Source organism: Myotis daubentonii, chromosome 12, assembly GCF_963259705.1.
Source record: "Myotis daubentonii chromosome 12, mMyoDau2.1, whole genome shotgun sequence".
NCBI classification, from domain to species: Eukaryota; Metazoa; Chordata; class Mammalia; order Chiroptera; family Vespertilionidae; genus Myotis; species Myotis daubentonii.
Genome location: NC_081851.1, coordinates 58897355 through 58922294, shown reverse-complemented (window position 1 = coordinate 58922294; position 24940 = coordinate 58897355). Strand labels below are relative to the sequence as shown.

Below are 24940 nucleotides of genomic sequence, written 5' to 3'. Positions count from 1 at the left end.
ATAGTGCCTCAGCCTTATTCGGAAAATGCACAAAGTCCCAGGTTACAGAGGTGAACGCTGAGGCGAGGAGGCCCCCTGACCTGTGTGAGAGCAGAGCGCCCATGAGTGGCAGAACCAGGACTCAGGCTCAGGTCTTCTGTCTCCAAACCCTGCCTTTTCCCACTGAACGATGTGCCTTCCAATCCCACCTGCCAGGGCTTCAGGAAGGCCCAGCCCTCCCCCCATAATGGTTTTGTGTGGGGGGTTTTTTTCAGTTAGCTTGCCCCTTCACACACACACACACACACACACACACACACACACACACACACAGCCACCGCCAAATCCTTCCTGCAGTCCCTTCCCCCGGACCTGGTGAGGGGAAGTGCTCCTGAGTGGCCCAGACCCCACTTGCTGCCTCACTGCCAAGCCAAGCTGAGCTGGGGACCCAGGGCGGCCAGGAGCCAGAGCTGGGGAGTCCTGATGTTCAGGGGGGAGGGGAGAATGATGGGGGGGCAGGGGCAGCGTCCAGAATGTGTAATTCCAGACGACAGCAGGAGCTAAGACTGTGGGTAATTTGGGGAATTTTTGGAAAATGTGAGCGTGATGTCAGCCTGAGTGAGAGGAAAGCCAGTGGGGGGGGGGCGCGGGGGGGAGTCCTGGGGGGCCGGCAGGGAAGGCAAGGGCAGGGAGTCGTAATGGGAGGCACAGTTAAGAGTCTAGAAAAGTTTAACTTGAAGCTCCCAGCCTACCCCCTCGCCTCTGCCCAGCATGGACAAATCACACGATGTCACTAAAACCCATGCTGGTGAGCCCTGGTTGAATCCAGGGCAAGAGTTGGATTGATTTCTTCACAGATTATTGAGCAACTGAGCACAAAGCCAGCTCTTCACCAGCCAGGCCAGGGCCGGGGGGGGGGGGGGGCATCAAGAATCAGCAAGGTGCCAGGAGAAATCCCTGCATGGGAGCAGGTGGCAGAGGTCATGGTTGGGCCGCCCGACCCCCCAGAATCTCTGGGGTATTAGACTGGCGCCTCTAGGAATATTTTGATTGGCTTGTTAAAGGTCCATCGGCAAAACTGGGTGCTCTCCCAACACCCTGCCCAGAGGTTACCTCGGGCCTGAAGCTCTCACTGACGTCCCAGTCTTCGTGCACTGAGCCAGCAGCACCCAGCACACACTGGGTCAGCCTGCTGATGAAGGCAAAGCATCAGACGTGTGCAGCCAGACACGGCTGCAACCGCAGGCCCTCATCCACAGTCTTCCATCCATGCGACCCTGGGCAAGTCGCCACTGGACCTCGTGAAGACTCCGTGAAATGGCAGCCATGCTATCTACTGGAACTGCTGGTGTGAGCCTTCATAAGATTGCATAGGCGAGGTGTCTACCCGAGGGTCTGGCACGTAGGATTCAGTAAGTGAGCCTCCCCATCTCTATCCCTTTTTCTTCTTCCACACACACCCAGAACCAGGATTCATCCTAAACCTTGTCCAGTCCAGACTCATAGCGCCAAAGAGAAGCAAAGCTGATCAAGTGTCGGGGTGGGGGTTGTGGACAGAGGGTCAAATGGGCACTTTCTGCCTGAGGCACTGGGAAAGCCCCACTGTGGGGAGGTAGGAGAGGGCTGGGAGAGCGCTCCTGTCACCTTGGACTGCTTGTCCTTAAGGCCAGGCCGTTCAAAGCCTGTCCTCAAACATCCCCCTCCATCAGGCTCCACAGAACAAACAGAAGCGCAGGCACCAGGAGAGGGGCTGCTTCATCCCCGTGCTGGCTACGTGGTCCTGGATCTCTCTGTGCCTCCATTTTCAACCCTCTCCTACCCCCTCCCATCAGGCCTCACCCACACAAGCCATGCTATCAAGAGGGAGAGCCTGGGTCGTGGCCTATGAAGATTTCTATTAAGTCCTTTCTGCGGCTCTGACTTTAGGCCCCCAAGTTCCTTCTTTCTAAGCCAGGACTGGGGTTTGGGTAGGAGGAACACAGCCCCTGACTTCCCTAGAGGACTCTGATGCTATTCTCACCCTTGCTTGTCCCTTGTGGGTTTCTGTCCCTCTGTGGTTTTTGGAAGGTCTTAGACCACCTCCCAAAGTTACCGGGTTAAATCTTAGGAATGAGGGTGAAAAATAGCCTCAAACCTTGCCTGTGGCTTTCTTTTGAAACTACTAACAACCTGAAGCAACCCTCCCCCTCCCTCTCTCCTCTCCTGGCAGCTCTCGAATCCTCCAACTCAGTCCTGCCTGAGCTGGATTAGGGAAGGGAGGAGGTTATGGTCCATGGAAGAGTCATACCCTGAATTTTATGGGGTTTGCAACAGCCAGGTGCAGAGCTGGGTCACGCCCTTTCTCCAAAACAGCCAGAGAAATGAAATGCAGGCTCCGTGGTGCAAGTAGAAAGGGAGGGGGATGGGAAGACAAAAGGGGGTTTTTGTAGAGGTGCTGAGGACGGCCTCCAGGTGAGGAGGAATAAGAGGAGGCTATGGGGAGTTGGTTGTGTCATAACCAATAAGTGACGAGCGATAGGAAGTTTCCGTGAGTTACTGGCCATGGAAGTAGGTTTCAGGCAGGTATCGGGAGCTGGCTGGCATTTGAGAAATGCTCATGGCTATCTTCCAAGGGCCACAGCTCACAATCCCCTGAGGACTTGTGGCCATAATCTTCTCTCTGAAACCTGCTCCTGTCTCCCCCAACCTCAGACCTTCTGCTGCAGGGAAGAGCATTGGGGCAGCTGGAGCCCAACATCCCTGAGCTCTTCCAGCCCCAGCATTTATCTTAGGGTTATTTTCACTCCCAGGAACAAAGAAGCTTTTCATTCAGCAAGTGGCGAGAACCCACACCTCTGACAAGCCATAGATCACCCTCAGGGAGGACGGGTGGGGATGGTGGCTAGCACGTGAGGCTTCTCCCTCCCAGCCAGAGCCACAGAGGGGGCGCCTGGTTTATGGCTTGTGGTTGGTTCCAGGCAGAAGGCAAGAATTGTGCAGGACAAACTGGTTCAGAGGGTCAGTGGCCAAGCCAGGACAGGAAGATGGAAAAGAGAGGAGATTATTAACTCTCAGGAAGGAGCCCTGAGCAATCCCTGCACACAAACTCTCTGGGCTCAGTCTCCTCACCTGAGATGTATGATGATCAACCAAATCACCTGAGGCGCTCTTGAAGAAGAAAGGGAGCAGATTCCCATCCTATATAATAAAAAGCTAATATGCAAATCGACCAAACGGCCAAACGACCAGTCTCTGTGACACGCACTGACCACCAGGGGGCAGATACTCAATGCAGGAGCTGCCCCCTAGTGGTCAGTGCACTCCCACAGGGGGAGCGCCGCTCAGCCAGAAGCCAGGTTCATGGCTGGTGAGTGCAACCGCAGTGGCAGGAGCCTCTCGCGCCTCAGCGGCAGCACTAAGGATGTCTGACTGCTGGCTTAGGCCTGCTCCCCATGGACATCAGTCAGACATCTCCCAGGGGCTCCTGGACTGTGAGAGGGCAGAGGTCAGGCAGAGGGAACCCTCCAGTGCACAAATTTTGTGCACTGGGCCTCTAGTGGCATATAAAGGGCAACCATATAGAAAAGGTATAGTGGATTCAACACACCTAGTGGCCACCATTGTAGCTGAATTTACTGGTTCCTTCAATAAGTATATTTAAATACACTAGCATATATAGGTATAAACATACACTGTTATTGATATACATGGATATATACCGGAGGCCCAGTACACAAATTTGTGCATTGGGGGGGGTCCACCCACCCCGATCTGGTCTGGGCCAGCCAGGGGGAGGTTGACTGGCTGGCCCCGCCCCCAATCAGGGTGGGAGGAGCAATCGGGGGTGGGGCCAGCCAGGGGGAGGGGCCGTGGACAGTTGGCCAGCTGGCCTCACCCCCTGGTCGAGCTCCCAGTCGAACTCCTGGTGGAGGGGACAATTTGCATATTAGCCTGTTATTATATAGGGTTCATATACATATAAAATCTGTTTTTATGCATTTGGTAGGAAATTAAATGCATTGTTCTACAATATCTCTTTTACACTTATGTGGTTGTCACTCATATTTGTCCATAGAACTGACTCCTTTTTACTGACTTAATGTTTCATTGTGTGACTATTGATGAATATTTATGTAATCGACCATATTTTCCTATTACAAATAATGCTTCGGTAAGTATTCATGTAACCAACTTCCTTGTACATAACTGTGAGTACAAGTAGGATATGTTCTTAGAACTGCTAGGCTAATAAAAGGGCATGTGCGTGTATTTTTGTTACGATGGATTTTGCTAAATTGCTCTTTATCCAGGTTTTACTTATTTATACAGACACCAACGATGCAGGAGAGTGCTTCACATCTTAAGCTAACACAGTGTGTTATAAAACATTTTGACCTATATTAATTTTAGATGAGAAAAATAACATTTCACTGTGGTTATATTTTGCATTTTACTCATTATAAATAAGGTTGAGAAACTTCTGATGTGTTTAAACGCCACCTGCACTTATAGGAGCTTTAAAATGCATCGATTCCTCAGGTCCCACATTTCAAAATCTAGTTCAGTAAACCCAAAAATCCGTATTAAAAAATACTAAAGTGATTGGGGTAAATAAAAAAAAAATTTTAAGAGAACATCATAAGAAAAGCACTATTCATGTAAGAATAGATTGATAAATTGTACTTCAATTAACATTGTAAACATCTGTTTATTAAAAGAGAATGAAAAGTCAATCAGATTGGAGAAGATATTTCCAATTCTACAATGAACTCAGACCCAGAATATATAAATAACTCCTACAAGTCAACAAGAAAATGGCAGTGACAAGGCAAAGAAGGGGACACAGTGAGTTGGTATCAACAGACTATTACTAGGACATATGCTCCCGAGGATAGGGACTTTGTCTGTCTTGTTCACCAGTGAATTTCCAGAGCCTATCATCACATCAGGCACACAGCAAATATATAGTAATGTTTGTTGGATGAACTAAAAGGAGTGACGAACAGAAAAGAGACAAAGATGACACTTCTCCCCCTGGATTAAAATATAAGGAACTAGGAAGATGGGAATTCAAGAGAAGATGGTTTGGAGAGGAGAGAAGATGGCGGGTTACATAGAGACTGAAAGCCTAGCAGGACACCCAGGTGGAGCAACAGAGTAGACAGTTGTGAAAACAAGACTAGGACTTGGACCAGAAAGCCCAAGTAGCAATTTCCCATATGAGGTCTGAGAAGTGACTGCGAAAGCTGTATGACCAGGTGACATGGGCAAAAGAGAGAATGCAGAGAAGATGGGTAAGGACCCTGCAAAGGGCTGTTTTAATAGGATAGTTGCAGGGTGGGGTTCAAGAGCAGATGCATCAACTTCCATTCTTCAGCAGCAAGTGGAAAGAGACAGAACTACCACTGAAGGAGTAACTGCAAAGCTTGAAGTGTCCTCAGGTTGGACACAACCCAAACATGTATGAGGGAAGACAGGGAGAAGGCAAAGGATACAAGCAAGAAAAAGTCTGGTGGATGGAGCAAGACACTCCCAGTGAAGGACTCCAACTCAGGGGTGATCCAGGTTAAATGACACGGGTATAACTTAAGAACGGGGGACTGTAAGAGAAAGACGGCAAATTTATGAATACAAACTTGGATATGAAAGTGTATGTTTGTTCAGAATGAGAAAATTAGCTACAAGAATATAAAGTGTTATACTGATAAATATCACAATCACAAAACCCAGAAAAATAACATTATTAATTAATTAACTGTCTGACAAACCCCTATAATACTTTTTGGGGAAAAAAAATTTCTTTTGCTTTGTACCTTTATTGATTCTTTTCTATCAAAAGTTTTGTGGTATTTTTTTTATAGAGAGGATAGTAAAATAACTCAAGTCTTTCCTCTAGCATGGTTGATCAAAATTCGTTTTTTTATTGTTGATGGTTTAGAACATTTTTTTTTAGCTTCACAACTCGATATTGGTAAGGCCATATAAATGTTTAGGATTGTTGTCATATTTGGAAAAACCACTATCAAGGTCCTTTCATATATGAGCTATAGTATTTCAGGGTGTGTCAAGTTTTCTTACACAGTGACTCATCCTAAATATCCTTTCAATTGACAATATTGGTTAACCAGTTTGTTGATTTCTCATTTTAGTGGTTAGTCTATAAGTTTTGTATTATCTCACTGATGTCAGAATTTCATGTCAAATGAGCAATAAATTTATATATTTTTATATGATTCAGTGATAAGTTCAGAATCACAAACACATGACTTTACAGACAAACATTCCAGCTATTTGTAGGATTAATGCAAATGTGTGTCCTACAAACACAGGAATTCTGATTAAATTGTAATTTTTTGGTGAAAAAAAATGAAAAATATATGGTGCATTTTCAATTGAGTATATTCCTGGAAGGAGAGAATATCCAACTTGACTTGGTGTTAATGAGAACGAAATCTTGCTTGCAGTTTTACATTTCTGATGAATGAAAAACATTTTCCTGGACTCGTTTATGGTTCTGTAGCAAGTTGCCTGTTGGCATCTAAAAAGACATGCCCATGTCCTAACCTCCTGAAGCTGTGAATTTGACCTTATTTAGAAAAAGGGTCTTCACAGATGTGATTAAATTAAGGCTCTTGAGACCATCCCAGATTAGTCGGGTGGGCCCTAAATTCAAAGACAAGTATCCTTATAAGAAACAGACCAGGAGGAGACACGGACACAGAGGAGAAGGCCATGTTAAGACAAGAGGCAGAGATTGGAGCGATGCTGCCACAAGCCAAGGACCGCCAGGAGCTGACAAGGGCAAAGAAGGATTGTCCCCTAGATACTTTGGAGGCAGTGCCAAGCAGCGCACACCTTGATTTCAGACTTCTGGCCTCCAGAACAGTGAGAGGATACATTTCTGTTGTTTTAAGCCACCCAGTTTGTGGTGCTTTATTTCAGCAGCCACAGGAAATAAGAGCATCACTGCCCACTAACGTTTCTTGCCCTCCTGCCTCCACGGGAGCCAAGAGAGATACACCCCAACACTGGGTCACACCAGGCTTCCTAGGCCATGGAGTTAAATGCGGCATTTCACCCCTACACACACCCAGAGAGAAAATAGTATCTTTTCTTCATCTTTTTCAGCCCAAAACTGCACAGCAGGAGCAAGGGTTTGGTCCAAATGAGCATGGAAATTCAGCATGAACCCCAGCCTGGGCCTCATCGAACCCAACACGAGCACTAAATAAAATAATTCAAATAACTCAAACACCAACTTCAACTCCAATCAATCCTATACCACCTCAGCCCTAACTTCAGCTCCAATTCCAACCTCACCCTAGGTCAAAGGAAAGACGGAAAGGAATGATCTCGGGGGAGAGAACCACCTCTGCCCCACCATCTGATAGCCTTGACCGACAGCTGTCTGCAATTTGTAGCTTGAAACCTGCCTTGAACCATTGTCCTTTGGGTTTAAAATCTGATAGGAGGCTATTGCCATTATTAAAGGATTTAATACTCAGAAATCTATTTGGAAAGAACCCGACCTTAGAAGTTCATAGCTGAGAAATAGAGGCATTTTAGTTACTTCCTCTACAAACAGCAGACTGGGATGAAAGTTCTTAAGAAACTCATCTCCCCCCACCCTGGTCTGCCAGCAGTCATCAGGAAAAGGGATTATCTTCAATTTATAAATGATGAATAATTGCCAGCTTCTAAGAAGATAGAAGCATCCACAGGGAGAAGCTAGATTTTTAAAGAGACACCAGCATGTTTCATTCTGAGTTCTACCCAGCCTCCTCCTGACCCTGGGAAGCTGGTTAGGGGTGCCAGGCCTGGGGCCTACAGGGCACAGGGTTCACTGTGAGACAGAGAAAGTGGGGATTCAGAGCACAAGGCCCGAGGTAAATCCCAGAGCTGTGTTCTGTTGGAGAAGGCAGAGGTCAGTCTGGAAATGTGGCTCCAAAATGACCTGTCAATCAAGGGAAAGCAAGACAAATAACCGAGGCTGAGACACAAAGCCCCCAGGGTCGGCAGGAGCAGTGAAGGCCAGAACAAGAAACTGCAGGTTGGGGCACGCAATCGGGAGGGCCAGCGGTCTGCACTCACCCCAGGGTCCAACAGCCAGCACCCCAAGCGGCTTTTACACCCTTATGTCCCAAGTTTGCATGGAAAAGACAGATTCCTTTTTTAATAACTCTTTTTTTCTGATTCAAAAAAATTGAAGACTACTTAGAAAGTATAAAAAGTTTGTAGAAACAAATTAAAATTACAACCCCTTGACTTGAGTCATGGTCATTTAAAGGGCTAGGACATTTGTAGCACTTAATTGTTTCAAGAATTTAACCTTTCACCCTCTAGGTTCAGTTACTAACATCTAGAAGAAAAACAAAACAAAACTCTCCTGTTCCCTTTCTTTGTCCAAGAGGACAAAACCTGAAAAGAAACCAAGGCCACAGCTAATGCCGACAGACCAGATCCTATTTCCTGCTCTGCTGGGGAGGCAGCTGTCCATTCAGAACATGTGTGTTGACCATTTCCTGTGAGCCTGCACTGTGCTAGGCACTGGGCTACAGCACAGCAGAGACCATCCCTCCTCTGGGCACGTCCACCTTTTGCAAAGGCTATCAAGGGTGCCCCAGGCCAACCCCACAGCATATCACTGACACACACTCGTGTGCACCCAGCCACATACTCCAACATCACAACATCATACACCTACTTTCACACTCACAAATACATTCAGTCACACAACCACTGACACACCCATATGCTCACATCACACCAACATATACTTACATACTCACAACATATACTTACACACTCACATTCACATGCCCACTCTCACACACATATACTAAGCAGTTACCTGCTCCTTCCTTAATACTCTCCTAGACCCTGGTGGTATTTATTATATATAATGTTGTAAAGTCTATAATGTCTCTACACCTCTGCCTCAGCCTGAAAATTCCCTAAGTTCATTTCTATAGGCCCATCTTTCTTCACAGTACCTGGCACATAGTAGGTATTCAATAATGTTCACTGTATGACTTTGAATGCCATGGTTAAGGACTGTGGCCCAAGGAGCAAGGCAATCTCTCCCCAATCAATCTATGTCTCTATCTGTATCTATCTATCTATATCTATCTCTGGCTGAAGTTGGAATTGGGTAAAAAAAAAATCTAAGGGAGCGAAACTGGAAAAGCTGGCCCTTGTGCTACCGGTCACTACCAGAACCTTTAATTAGAGATAAGGATTGACTCTTGCTGGGCAATTTATTCAGATGGCCAGCGATTTGGGAAGACAGCAGGTTATGTTCCCTAAAAATTCCAGCCCTGCTACTAATTATGGAACTGAAACTGGAAAAGCCAGCATTCGTGCTACCTACCTGTCACTACCAGAACCAGTAAGTAGAGACAAGGATTGAATCTCTATGGGTGCTTTATTCAGATGGTCCGTGATCTGAGAAGACAGCAGGTTATGTACCCTAAAAAGACCGTCTTCCATTTCATCTCAAGCCAACGCTTTTTATAAGAAGAAGAAAAGTATAGGTAAGGCGTTTGGAATTCAGGGAATAGGGTTAATCAGATAAAAACTGCAGTCCGTGATTTTCTGCGCATCCCTTCATCTGCTGACCCGTGATTCCTTATCTGCATCCTGGGCCCAGGCCTTTCTCTCCACGGAGCACAGTGTCTCCGATACCATCTTGGGCACTTGCCATCCTCCTAGGGCACAAATCAAATTGCTTGCAGATCTCCTGAAGTCCGGGCAGGTCTAGTCATACATTCTAGTCCCCGAACAATAGCTCTCTACACACATTTGTTACCAAGCCTATTAACTATATATCTGAAGCTAAAAAGGTTTTATGTTCTTGAGTTCCCCATCAAAAGCTCCTCAGAAAAATGCCAGATTCTATGACAAGGCTCCCTCCTCTCAGCTCTAGACTCACCCTGGCTCCCACCCTGAGGCAGACACAGACAGACAGCACCCAGAGATCCTTCCCTGCTGCTCCGTGCGTGTGTGTGGAACCTGTGAGCTTGTGGAAAGGGGCAGAAGAGGCTGTCAGTTTTGCATCGTTGTCTCAAGATTCTCTTTGCCCAATCCTACTGACTCCCCGTTCCTTTCACAATATTACTTCGGAATAAACCTTTTTCGGACTTAATTCCGAAAGGAGGAGGACAGGGGAGGGAGAGGGAGAAGGAGGGGAGGAAGGCGAGAAGAATGGCTGCATCTCCAAAGTGTGAGCCCATTGGTGAGATCACCACAGGCCTAGGTCCCACCCTCAGCTTTGAGGAGCCAGAAATAGGATTCCTCGGCCCCCCCCCCAAAGGTTGAGCAGGTGCCAGGAGACTGAGATGTACTCCCCTGTTTCATGCAGGATGGTGGACAAACTCGAGTGGTTGATAAGCCTCAGAAGAGAAGAGAGAGACTTCATGAGACTTGACTTGATGAGAATTGATGAGACTTGAGGGGATGGGACTTGACGGGACGGGACTGTATGTGATAGGACTGGACTAGACGAGGCAGCCCAGGATGAATCTGGGAGCACTCACCCCAACATTTGGCAGAGCAGACAACAAAGGAGCCCCAGAGAAGCAGACCAACTTCCCAGGCTGCTAAAGCCCCACATAGTCGCCTTCTCTTATAGGTCAGCTCCAAGCCACAACCAGAGATCAAAACAACTGTCAGAAGGATAGTCCATTCTACACACACACACACACACACACACACACACACACACACACACACACGGCCTGCAGAGCTAAGGCAGCTCCAGGACCCATGGTTCCCTTGACCTGATAACGGGAGATCAGGGCTGGGAGCTGAAAGAAGGCTGCCATGGGTCAGCTGGGGCTGTGTGACCTCTGTGGTTAGAGCTGAAGCTCTGAGCTCCTCCCCTAACAAGAGCCTCAGATTTGGGAAAGAATGGAGGATTGGGGGTGGTGTGAGGGCATTTTGAGTCAGGTTTGGCCTTCATCATCCCTCCCAAGTGCCCGCACTGCATAGGCACAGCCCTGGAGAGCTGGCCCCACAGTACAATACCTGGGGCTCATGGAAGTGGGAGACCAGGGCCTGCCACCTCCCCACACACCCCCGCAATACACAAACTCCGAGTCTCCTCATCCTTCTGCAAGGCCAGTGAAATCTACTACAACCGTCTACTCTTGGGCTGTTCCCTCACTACCAGCCCGCTGCAGCCTGCTCTCTACCCAGGGACCCACCCATTCGCATTGTTTAGGTTGTTATTCCCTTACACGTCCTGCCCTGGGATTGTCCTCTTCCTTGAGGCATTAGCACCTTCCATACGCCTTCACGCCTTTTATCACCCCCGCCCCGCCTGCCTGGGGTCAACCTTCAATCCACAAGTGTCTGGGGAAGAGGCCGGAAGCTTGGTCACACTTCCCAGGCGAGTTTCACAGTCCAGTCCCTTTCTGTCCGTGGCATGTCCTGAAGTCCTACCCCCTCCTACTTTTTCTCCCTCCCCCCACAAGAGGTGTTCCCATAATCAGTAGGCATCAGTCGGCTCTAATCAACCCCCTGTTTTGACTATTTTAGCAGCAATAAAAGGGCCATAAAGAGAAAGTCAGGGGGCCCTCTAGGAGCAAGGATCTCCTTCGCCCGTGATATAATGAAAAACACCAAGTGCTTCCTCAGAGCCCTAAGTGACAGCCCTGGCAGCGGAGCTATTGGAGGAGGCCTAATTATGCTATAAATTAAAGGGCTTTTTTTTTTACCCAACATTATGACCTTTAATAAGATTGTTTTTACAACCAGCTGTCAATAAATCATGCAGGAGCACCAGTGAGAAGCATTCTCCGAGAACTTCTGCGAATTTCATTAGCTGCAGTTTATTTGGTTTTGGCGAGCTATGATGTTTTTTAAATCTCAAATTAAAGGCTCTGAACCATAAAAACTAATTCAGAGAAGTTCCTGTTTCAGCCTCTGAAAACAAGCTTTCCTAATTGCAGAAATTAGCTGAGATGTGGCCAGGCCAGGAGGTCATTAGCTGGAAAGCGGTGACAAGTGGCTAGGACTTCACCAGGCCTGGCAGCCATGAGCCCCATAGAACCTGAAGGTGACAATTCCAGGCGCCTACAGTGGCCAGCCCTGGGAGGTCCTTGGCCTGAGGGCTGCTGACCTCAAGAGGGACAGGCCAGCTCAGCAACTGGGACTGGAAGGGGCTAGCCCTGCCACAGCAGACAGGGTCCTTGGACCACCAGACTGGGGATCCCACAAAGCTGTTTAAGCCACTGATGGGAACTTCTCCCCACCCCAGCTTTCTCCAAGTTCTTGTCTTTCTTGCACCACCACCACTGACTATATCAGGGTTATAAACTTCCTGAAATACATACAATGAAGTATATGAAAAATAGGATATGAAAGTGACATATTCAGAGGCATCACTATGGCAAAGGAGTACACAGAGTCAGATGAGACATGGCCAACAGAAGCAGAGATGACACGAGGTCTGTTACCCACTTCTTAAGAAAGCAGGTGGCCTGGGTTTAAATTCCAGCCCTGCTATTAATTATGGAACTGAAACTGGAAAAGCCAGCATTCGTGCTACCTACCTGTCACTACCAGAACCAGTAAGTAGAGACAAGGATTGAATCTCTATGGGTGCTTTATTCAGATGGCCCGTGATCTGAGAAGACAGTGGATTATGTACCCTAAAAAGACCGTCTTCCATCTCATCTCAAGCTGACCCTCTTCATAAGGAGGAGAAAAGTGTAGGCAAAGGGTTTGGAATTCAGAGAAAAGGGTTAATCAAATAAAACCAGCAGTCCGCAATTTTCTGAGCATCCCTTCTTCCACTGACCCGTGATTCTTTATCTGTATCCTGGGCCCAGGCCGTTCTCTCCCTGGAGCACAATGGTTCAGATACCATCTTGGGTGCTTTCAGTCCTCCTAGGTCAAATTGCTTGCGGGTTTCCTGAATCAGGGCAGGTCCGGTCACACATTCTAGCTCCTGAACAATAGCTTTCTACACACTTTAATTACCAAACCTATTAACTATATATCTGAAGCTAGAAATGTTTTAATTTCTTGAGTTCCTCATCAGAACCGTGGGAAAGTAGAGTGTACAGTGAAGACTGTGAAGCCAGGCTGACCTTGTTCAAATACTGGCTTTGACAGTTGCTAGCCAAGTGACCTGAGGCAAGGTATTTCATCTTCCTGGGCCTTGATTTCCTCATCTGTAAAATGGGGGTGTTACTAGTACTTCCCCCAGAGGGTTGTAAGGACGAGGGAGCAGAGGCAGATAAATCAGTTAGCACAGTGCTGGTGTCTATAAGCTCTCAATCAACATCAGCTAGTCACAATGGTAGTAAGAGGGGTGCTGGTATTTCCCTCTCTGACTCTCAACTTCATCTTCTAAAAAAAGAGCCAGGGACTAAATGATTTTTAAAGCCACTGTATAGAAGTAATTCAGAGAATTGTAGCTCTCTGCTTAAACCCCTCAAAGGCTTCCCCTTGCCCACAGATTTAAATCTAAGCAACTGGGAAAGAGCCTGCATGGTTGAGTCCCCGAGCGTCCCCTCAGGTTCATCTCCTGCCAGGAGCCATCCCACCATTCAGCAGAACTGACATTCCCAGTAGCCTCTGCCTCTGAGCCCAGGCGCGCAGTCTCCCTTCTACCTGGAGTGCCCTCCTGAGCCGCTTTAACTGGTTAAGTCCTACTCTTTGCAGGCACCTAAAGTCACTTTCTCCAGCAAGCTCTCTAGTCCCTCATCCCTACCCCTCCCCTTCTACAGGGTTTTCTGTAATACCTGGTGCTTCCGCTGTCAGAGACCTCATCAGCCTACACTGATGGCTCTGTCCAACACGCTGCCCCCACCAAAGTAGGAAGCAATGACTGTGTCTGTTTTGATTTCCTGAGATCTCCAGAGCCTAAAACCAGCCCGGGTGTATGTGCATCAAATATTTGTCAAAGGGATGTTAAACATAGACAATATACCTAGAATAATTAGATAATTCAGAGGCATAATACTAGAATAATTACATGCAGAAATAGAATGTTATCTTGCAAATAGATATTTAATTTGTAACTAGGAGTTGGTTTCCTCTATTTGAATGAATCGAGTATATTAGAAGATTGTCAGAAAATAAAACTATTAATACATCTTACCATGGTCTCATCATCAGACCTTCATCTCCTTTTTCTCAGAGAATGAGGAGGGGAGAAGGAAGGAGGAAGGGACTGAATGGGGTGAGGCTGGATAAGAAAAAAGGGCTTTGAAGACCAAGAGAAACGGGGGCTAGGACCCAGGAGGGTCCCAGTCTCCACGCCCCCAACTCCTTTCCTCCACACTCCCCCACCTGCCCAGCTTCCACAGCTCTTCTAGGGCAGGAACATCAGTGGTTCTAAAATTTCCGAATGAAAACCATTCGTGAAGTCGTGCGTGGGAAATGAAATGCCAGCACATGGGCGTCAGTGACTGTGAAGAAATCATGGCATCTACACTCACCTGGCCTTCCTTTGGTTTGCCTCATTAATCAGCTCCCCAGGTCATCGGGGTGTCTCGCCTCAGGCTCACAGGTCTGGTTTTTGTATAATACACATTTCCCCCAGTTTTTATTTCATCTGCTTTTTTCAAGCAGCCTTTCCATTATTTCTGAACATTTGAGTTTGAAAAAAAATGTAAATTACAGACGCCTGTGGATTGACGTAATGTGAAAAGAAGGCAGCTGTTTTCCCTCCCTCCAAACAGGGGACATAGTTTTTAAAACTAATAAACCCCTAAACCTCACGAAGCCTATTTCAACCTTTTTAAATGGCCATTTTCAGAATGGAAAAGGGAAAAGAAAAACGTGTTTGGGGCAATGTCTTGGCAGGAGGGGGAAAGGTCCCAGCCTGTACTGATGGAGTCTGTCTCCTCTCTCAGGTCCAAGGTCTCAGACCATGGAGAGCCTGGGAAGGGAAGGTCACAACGTGGGGATGTGTCTCAGAAGTCCTGGTAGGGAGGAGAGACTGGACAGACGCAGGAAATGGGAATTTCCTGGCACAGGGGGGTCTGGAGAAGGTGGGAGCAAAGGGACCAAGAGGGACATAGGAGGGATCAGTTTTGACAACCAGGCTGGGACAGTGTGTGGGAGGGTGGCACTGGTAGGAGCAGAGGGTCTGGATATTAGCCACGAAGCATACTGAACACTGTCTGCCTTCTCTAGAAACAGGAATTGAATGTGGGGGAGATCGGGGAGTTGGGGATTAGGGGCAGTGGGGAGAGCTGAAATTTCACTGTGAGGAGCTCCCGGGAGATAAGGAAAGCCACATGTAAAGAATGACCTGACCTCTAGTGAGTGCAAGACTCTCTCATTTTTGAATACGCACAGAGCAGGATCCCTAGGGTCACTCTTCTCTTCCCAGAGGGCTCTGGCTGACTGTCTACTCAAGCATTGGGTCCTGTTCTGCCTATAGCCCTGAACTAAATGCCCAGCAGAGACTCATAGACGGCACCTAGGAATATTTATGGAATTAATAAATGAACTAATATGTAAATGGATCCATGAATGAATGGAATTAATATCCTCTAAGCGGCTATATTCCTTCTGGGAGGAAGTATGTATGGGTACATCTTCTCCATCAACACCAAAATTACACCCCCAAAAAACAAGGCTGCCATGGACAGTTGCACAAATACAATTTTTTTTCTTCCAAAGTGGCTAGTCATTCAGAGAGCAAAATACTCTAGCCATCGTTGAGAAGTTTCTTTCTTGCTCTATCTCCCTCTTCTGGGTTAAACAGGTTGGGATTTGAAAACCAGAGAAGGCAGAAGGGACAGCAGAGTCGATTTGGAAGTGTTCAGCAAGAGGCTAGTGTGAGACACCCTGTGTTTTCCCCGTGGGTTGCCGATTCATGCTATTTAGAAGCCTCAGAAGGCAGGCAGCCCACCCAGCCACCTGAGGGGTGGTGCCAGCTCTCCCAATTTCTGGGGTTGAAACAGGTCTTTGGAGTTTCTCAACTTGCCTCCCAGGGTCAAGAGAGATTCCCAGCAAATCAGCCAGCGCTTTCCCTCGATGAGGTTTGAAATTAATTTCTGGTTTGAAAATAATTTCTCCAGTGCTTCCACCTCCCAATCCATTGAGGAAGCTTTAAAATGTCTCAGATGTAGCCCTTCCCTACCACACCCACATCAAAGGACACTGCTAGGGAACTCCTCCTTCTAGGCAGTTGCTAGGGAATAGAAGGGGTGGATGGAGATGGAGATCATGTGAACAGAAAGAGAATCCTCAAGTCCACCAGTGTTCCTTCCTGGGCTGAAGCCAGAGATGGGGATGGGTTGCCGGTCAAAAGACAAATGTCAGTGTTCCTTCCCATTTGAACTGGCTTTAAAAAAAAAAAAAAAGGCATGTGTTTCAGCGTTGCCATTCTACTCTGGCTTGTAATTTAGGGATCAGAGGATAAGGCTTCAGACAGCTAAGAATCTTGAGTTAAAATCTTCAAGCTAAAAGTAAAATCACTTTTAAAAAAATACAACTGCTTATCAACTTTATTCACCTCCTATTTAGAAGTGAAAAATGCTCCAGGGGGAAGTTTCCTGAGCAAAAGCCAGAATTTACTGTGTATTTCTCACAAACAGGGCTCCCTGGTCTGTTCTGTGAGAAATGAAACCCATAAGACCCACCCAGCAAGTCTCTTGGGCAAAAAGGAGTCTAAGCCAGAGTTGAAAATCCACTTCAGGACTTTTTTACTGCTGGGGTGGGTTGGAGAGCTGTCAATGAGCAGGAAAATAGCACATCTGGGATATGGCTCTGTCCCCTTGTTGGCTGGTATAACTCAACATGTACGTTAGATCTTTCTTTTTTTTAATGGCCAAGATTTATCTGGCTTCTATTAATTTTTTTTAAGTCCAGGGTGAATATGATTGTTAAGTTCTATAGGTTTACATTTGTGTAAATTAAAAGCCATATTTCACTACTGGGCAGATCTCCTGCTTGCCTTAAAAATAAAACGTGGGAAAACTAAGCACTGCAATCCAAGACATGGGTTACCCAACTCACCCAGAAGATACTAAAAGACAGGGGTCTTGTGATTTTCTTCACTAAAGCTATATCCCCTTTGTGCCTTTATAAAACCCGGTTCTGGAAAAGCCGGCGCCAAGATGCTCATACTGAAAGTAGACTTTTAGATTAATTTAGTCAGTCATGTTCTGACCGTGGCAACAAGAGGCTATTATAGGCCTTATTTTGCAGCAAGCAAATTGGTTTGTAAAATTGATATAGCCATATTAACTCCTAAAGGGATTTGGGAAGAAAGTGAGTAGACCCTTCTGGAGACAGTGATCTCTTTCTTTTTTCTTTCTTTTTTTTTAGTCGAAGACTGACATCAGTTTTGACCAGAAGGGAATGTCTCTTTCATGGAAGCCCACACTTGGCATTTGCTCTTAAGTTAAAAGCAAGAGCAATGTAATAAATGTTTGGTAACAACCCCCCACATACTTAGATTTATTGGCTAGTTAAATCTTTAATGGTTAAAGTTAAAAACCTTTTATTTCAATGGCCTGGGGATTTGCACAGCTGGAAGGTTGTATTTTAATATATTCAAATTGGAATGGGAAAACCAAAGTGATCAGGACTTTCTTTCTTGGATACTTCCAAGCTGCTAGGGAGCAGACACAGCCTTGCCCCAGGCCCTCCCTCCTCATGCCAAGCCAAGTTCCAAAGGGAAGAGGAGAAAGGGAGAAGGAAGCATGATTCAGGGGGAAATTTGGGTGGTTCCTTTCCTACTTTCACTCACCTGCTCTTATTCTCCACTCAGGTCGTAGAGAAATCAAGAAGCATCTATAGTCAGGTTCTGCCACCCAAGTGATGCACCTTGATTGGGTCATGCCTTGCCAGCTCCACACTTCTGGAAACTCCCTAGTTTGGTGGCCTGGATTGGAAAGGTGGTGTCAAACAGTGGTAAAGGGGCTGGGGGTGACTGAGTTGACAGGAGTTGATAATGTGATGAAGGGAGATGGGGGAGAATGAAAGACTATTACGGCATAACGGAAGTACAGAATTTGAGGTAAGAGGTTAGAGTGATGAAAGTGACAAGGGGTAGTGCTCATGCCATCTAACCAAATGCTTACTCTGTTCCCGGTGATTTCAAATAGCTTTATGTGAATTATTTCATGGATTCTCCAATTTGGTATTTTACTCTCCCTTTAAACCAGCGGTTCTCAACCTGTGGGTCGCGACCCCTTTGGCGGTCGAACGACCCTTTCAAAGGGGTCGCCTAAGACCATCCTGCATATCAGATATTTACATTACGATTCTTAACAGTAGCAACATTACAGTTATGAAGTAGCAACGAAAATAATTTTATGGTTGGATCACAACATGAGGAACTGTATTTAAAGGGCCAGAAGGTTAAGAACCACTGCAAACTGAGATATATAAAGGTAAGCAACTTGCCCAAGCCCATGAGGTTAAAAAGAGATGAAGCCAAGATTCAAAACCACGTAATCTGACTCAAGAGCCTACAGTCTTTTTTTAAAAACATACATTTTTATTGGTTTCAGAGAGGAAGGGAGAGTGAGAAAGAGATAGAAATATCAATGATAAAGAGAATCATTGATCGGCTGCCTCCTGCACACCCCACACTGGGGATCGAGCCTGAAACCTGGGCATATGCCCTGACCAAGAATCAAACCATAACCTCCTGGTTCATAGGTCAACGCTCAACCACTGAGCCACACCAGCCAAGCAGAGCCATCAGTCTTAACGGGGCCTTCAAAGAATTGGGAATGGGAGTACTCAATGTCTTGGAAATTAATGGATGAGTGTTACAGTCACTGGTGAAGCAAAACCGCAAGGACATCTCCATCACTCTCAGGAAACATGAGAATGAGGAAATTCTCCATCTCATGCACATCCCACAAACGCACACCACCACTTCATCCCAGCAGCTTCTCATGCACCTTAGCACAGAGAAACAAATTTGAAAAAAGATACGTTATTCACTCATCTACTCATTCATAGGCACATGCTTCAGAAACACACCCATCATGGCACCAATGCTTTCACACAGATGCACTAACATTCAGACTCACATCTTCTGGCACCACACAAGTGCACAAGTTCATGCATGTGCGCAGGCGTACACAGACACACACACACTCTTGTGCACACCAAGGGGTATACCAGATGCAGTTATCTCTTGATAAGTTCTTGGAACTCAGCCATGCCATTGTTTTTCAAATGTTGACTGCTGGCTGTCCAGCTGACAATCATGCACCTGGCCAAGATTGGATCCTGAAGGGTGATGGATAATACATATGGATCAGACTGCCAGAAATATAAGATGATCCAAAGGCCCCTAGGACAAAGTGGTGATAAATAGCATCATCTAACCACCACTCCTAATCCCCCATCCTAAGAGCCCTGAGCTCTCACCTTGAGGAAAAGTCAACCAGTTTTGCTAGTGACCTTTGCAAGGTCAAACCTGGGTCTTTGGTCACCAATAGCTATCGCAGCTCCCAGAAGGAAGGCTGCAAGCACAGGAGGTCATTCTTTTTCTTTTCTTCTTTCTTTTTGTTAATCCTCACCCAAGGATATTATTTTTCCATTGATTCTTAGAAAGGGTGGGAGGGAGGGGAAGAGACAGAGAGAAACATTGATGTGAGAGAGACACATCAATTGATTGCCTCTGGTACACGCCCCGCCCAGGGCTGGGGATCAAGCCTGCAACCAAACCGAGTAGGGCTGGGTCCCAGGGAGAGAAGACTCTTGATGGAAAATGCCAGGTTCCCAGTGACTTTTCTAGCTCTAAAACGCTAATATTTCTCATATGGAGGTTCACAGATTTTCACAGGGTTTTCCATTTCAAGGCCATTTTGGTTTTTTATGGGGTTTGATGTTCTCTGCACAAATATAGGCTTAATAATTGACAGAGTGCCAGGCTGCCCACTTTGGCACTCCTAGCCCTGTCAAGCAGGACAGTGAGGCCACTCAGCTCATATGGCCCGAAAAGCCAGGACACTCTGCTCCCTGGCACAGAGACCTTGCCAATTGCAGGAAGTTGGGAAATAAAAGAAATGTTTCAAATAAAAAGATGTCAATTTAACAGGGACCTGGAAACAGATGTTCCTCGCAGAGCCCCAGAGCCGCCCACCCGCCCGCCCATCCGTCCTCCGGGTTTTCAAAGTCACTTCTTGTCAGGTGCCCTGGTTAAGAGGGAGAATTAATGAGCTGTGCTCCATTTTACGGCTGCCGTCTGATGTGGGAGCCCTGTGCGGAGCGCTGGGCGGACTGGCCAGCCTGGCCCCCAGCCCTTCCTCCAGCAGCTCAGCCTGGATCAAAGAGGAGAGCAGCTCAGCTTTTATAGCAAAATGATTAAAACCACGTGGGGCTTGTTTCCTCACACGTGACCTCCTGACAAAGTGCAGAGGGGGGAGCAGAGGAAAGGTGAACCCAGGGGTCTCCAGGCTCAGGGAAGAGTAGGACCCCAGATGCAGACACTATAGAAAATAAGCACAGACAAGCGCGTGCACATGCGCACACACTCATAGTGCCTCTTCCCTGAAAGTTGAAACCCAGCTCGAGAATGAGCACTTGGAGAGTCTAATTAGCCAGGTTAGCTAGGACCACAGAGAGATAGGTAGATAGGTATATAGATAGATGATAGATCAGTGATGGTGAACCTATGACACGTGTGTCAGAGGTGACACGCGAACTCATTTTTTTGGTTGATTTTTCTTTGTTAAATGGCATTTAAATATATAAAATAAATATTAAAAATATAAGTCTTTGTTTTGCTATGGTTGCAAATATCAAACAATTTCTATATGTGACACGGCACCAGAGTTAAGTTAGGGTTTTTCAAAATGCTGACACGCCGAGCTCAAAAGGTTCGCCATCACTGTGATAGATAGAGAGATGATAGCTAGATAGCAAGTTATTTGATTAGTTCTAGTCCTTGTAGAAAAGTACAACTGCATTGTATGACAAACTACGTCTCAAATGTCCCTGCTGCATCTGGACAAATAATTTCTCATACCTCCGTACTCTCTGGCAACTCTGCCATACCTGAAAATCACAGCTTGCTGGTGGTAAGCGACCGCACCTCGGTTCTCCCAGGTGTTCTTGTGTCATCTTCTTCTCCCCCAGTGAGAATTGAATTTGGTGACTTGTTTCTAGAGAAAGGAATGAAGCAGAGCTCATGAGTTATCACTTCCAAGATTATATCATTAAAAGACCGTGCTTGCCCTGGCCAGGTATGACCCAACTAGTTGGGCATCATCCCATGCACTGAAATGTTGCCCGTTTGATTTCCAGTCAGAGCACAAGCCCAGGTTGCAGCTCGATGCCTGGTGAGCAGTATGCAGGATGTAGCCAATCAATGTTTCCTCCCAGATTGATGTTTCTCTCTCTCCCTCCCCCTTCCTCTCTTTCTCAAAGATGTTAAAAAAAAAAAAAAAAAAAAAAAAAAGACAGTGGCTTTCTTCTCAGGTATATCTTGTTGTGAAGGAGGTCACCTTCCATGTTGTGAGCTGAACTATGAGAGACCCACAAGGCAAAGAACTAACTGAAAGACAACTCTCACCAGCAGCCTTGAGGAACTGAGCCCTGCCAACAGCCACAAGCGAGTTTAGAAGCAGACCCTCCCCCAGTCGAGCCTTGAGATACCTGCAGCCGCAGTCAACACCTTGATTATAGCCATCTGAGGGACCTAAGCTGGGCCCAGATTCCCGACCCACAAAACCTGTGGGATAATAAGTACTTATTGTTTTAAGTTGCTAAGTTCTGGGATAGTTTGTGAGGCAGCCATAGATAACTCATGCACCTACACACCTGAGAATCACGGCTCCTTCAGCCTGTTTTCTTCTCCTGAGATAGCCCTGTGCACCCAGGCGTGATTTACAGCGATCTTTAAGTGGAGCATCTACCATCAGCCCCACCGCTGCCTTTACCACTCTGAGCTCCTCCCAGCCACCCTGGCCTCCTAGCTATGCCTTGAGAACACCAGGAATGCACCCACCTCAGGGCCTTTGTACTTCCCCAAGGCTTCCCTCCTCCTTCAAGACTTTGCTTGAACATCACCCATTCAGCAAGGCTCTTCCTGACCACTCTACTTGAAAAGGAAATTCCTTCCACTCCATGATGCTCCCTATTTCCCTTCCCTGCTTGGTTTTTGGCATAGCCTTTATCAGCATCTAGCTTACAATATATCTTATTAATTTCGTTTCTTATTTGACCCCACTCCCAAACCAAAGGACAGAGATTTGAGGATTTTTGTCTATTTTGTTCACTGCTCCATTCCTAGTGTCTAGCCTGGCACACTGTAGGCATCCAACAAGTATTCACTGAATAAATTAACAAATGGACTTATAGAGCTCCCATTTTCTAAACACCTACTATTACATACCAATAATTCTCATAACATGGTCATTAATCCTGATAACTCTACAAGGTTGACATTATTTCTCGTTTTACAGAATTTAAAAGCTGAGACCAGGGAATGCTCTGTTATTTAAGGTCCCACGGCTAATTCATAGAAGTGCTGGGATCTGAGACTCCTACATTTTTTTTTATTTAAATTAAATTTATCGGTGTGATATTGGTTAATTACATTATTTAATTTTTAGGTGTACAAGATTACAGTTTGACATCTGCACACCTACATTCTTATCTCTACACTTTTTCTATTGCCTTGGGTACTCTTTACAGTGAAAGTACTGTCCAAAGCAATGACCTCATCTAACCTTCACAATAACCCTGTGAAAGAGCAATTGTAATTATTATTTCCATTTTGACAGAGATGGGAATCAAAGCTCAGAGAGGTGAAGGCATTTGCCCTGGTTGGCACAGCTGGTAAACAGCAGAGCCAGAATTTCCTTGGCTCATTCAAAAGACATTGTCTGAGCAGCTCCCAGGTGCCAGGCACCATGAATAATAGAACATAGGTCCCCACTCAAGTCCTCAGGTTCCCCTCTCTCCCCAGTCCTATGGGGTTTCATGCTGGCAACCGTGGTGTGCTGAGTGCTCATTCAGGTTAAATGTGGATCTGGTAGATGTTACCTTGTGCAGGTCAGACATGGCTTGAGAGAGGCTAATCTGAAGGGAGATGACAAGTGAGGACTGAGGTCTTTGGGAAGAGACTCAGAAGCTATTACAGAGAAGGGGTTTTTTAAAAATGCATTAAGCAAGAGAAAGTTAAGGTATGGGAACTTTTTTAAATCCCTTTTTATCCCCATGCCTCACTCCCACCCACCCACCCACAGGCAACCATCTTAATGTGCTGGATGTGTATAAATCTTTTGGGTTGTTTGTGCTTTTGCAAAGTGCTTATCTTTTTTTCGTATAAAAGTATATGCAATAGTGTTATGCTGTATATCTCCTTTTGCTTTTTACTAGTCCACTCAGCATTATGTTTTAAAGTACCATGCATGTTATTGAGTGTACATATCATCAGTTGTTTCCAGATGTTGCATAATACTACCCCATGTAACCCATCCACTCCTCCAGATGCTCACCACCACCACCACAATGCTGCGGTGCACATTGCCACATCTTTCCGGTCCTGTGTGAGTGAGACTGCTGGTACTAAGGGTACAAATAGCCTTAATTCAGTGCCTGATTACTATCCTGATACACTCCCATTGGCAGAGCATGCACATTATTATACCCTTATATCCTAGCCAACACTTGGTGTTATCCAGCCTTCTAATGTTTGTCAATCCAATAGTTGTAAAGTGATATCTCAGAGTTTCTTAATTTACATCTCTCTGTTTAGTAATTTACATCTCTCTGATTATTAATATTATTCAGCATATGCAGTAACTCTACATATGCTTGTTGGTGTTTAGTTTCTCTTGAGTGAGCTAATCGGATTTGAAGTGGAAGAGAGAAGATTAGTCTACTCAACTCGCCCATGTTCCTGAAAAAGGGGGAAGGATTTGGCAGTTCACCAGGCATAGGAGCCAGGGATGCTCCAGCAACACTTCCAAGTGGAAAAGGCTTCAAGGTGAACAGTTGGGGCCTGAACTATGAGGTTTTCCTTGAAAACGATTTTTTCCCCAAAAAAACACAGGACAGAACATGGAAAACAGATGACTCTGAAGGAGAAAATGGAGTTAGCCAACAAGATAGAATTGAGGTTCAACCTGTCAAAAGCTATTTCCTGAAAACTGAAATAAATTGGATACTATTAAAAGAAAGAATTTCTGTTCTTCAAAAGACACAAGAGACTGGAGAGGCAATCCACAATGTGGGAAAAGATAGTTACAGAATATATATATATATATATATATATATATATATATATATATATATATATATATATATGGCAAAGGACTCGGATCCAGAGTATATCAAGAACTTCAAATTGATAAGAGAAAGACAAGCTACTCAATAGCAATATAGGCAAAAGACTTGAACAAACACTTCACAAAAGAGGCCAGTAACCATATGAAAACATGCTCAACTTCTTTAGGAATCATAAATACAAATGGAAACATCAGAGAAATAGCACCACGCTCCCACCAGAAAGGCTAAAATGAAAAAGACAATACCAAATGTTGGGTGGAATATAAATCGACACATCCTCTTTGGAAAACTATTCAGGGAAATCTACAGCTACCCTCTGGGTAGGCATACCCTTTGACCCAACAATTCCATCCTAGGCATACATCCAACAGAAAAGCATTCACTAAAACACATGTACATAGAAACTATCCAAACACCCATCAACAATAGAATAGGTAAGGGTGGTATATTCACATACTGAAATACTACACTGCAATGAAAATGAAAGAACTAGTACTTCACGCAACAATATAGTGAATTTCACAAACATGATGCTAGCGGAAAGTCGCCAAATACAAAAAGGGTACGTATACCTATTTATATACATCTGTATAAAGTACAAAAACAGGTGGAACTAATCTGTGGTGAGGTGAAGACTGTGGTGAAGTCAAGACCTTGAGCTGATATCAACTGGGAAGGGTATGGGGAACGGGACTTCTGGAGTGGGGGAATGTGCTGTTTCTTGATCACGGAGCTAGTTACACGGATGTGT

At 45.7% G+C, this 24940-nt stretch overlaps 1 long non-coding RNA gene across 2 annotated transcripts in view; it reads right to left on the bottom strand.

Annotated features, from left to right (window-relative positions):
- LOC132213436 (uncharacterized) overlaps positions 1 to 24940 on the bottom strand; it is a 117327-nt gene that overhangs the window by 62041 nt on the left and 30346 nt on the right. For both annotated transcript variants that reach the window (XR_009447999.1, XR_009448000.1), the window contains exon 4: positions 20950 to 21056. This is a non-coding gene — a long non-coding RNA (uncharacterized LOC132213436). The remainder of the gene's footprint in view (positions 1 to 20949; positions 21057 to 24940) is intronic.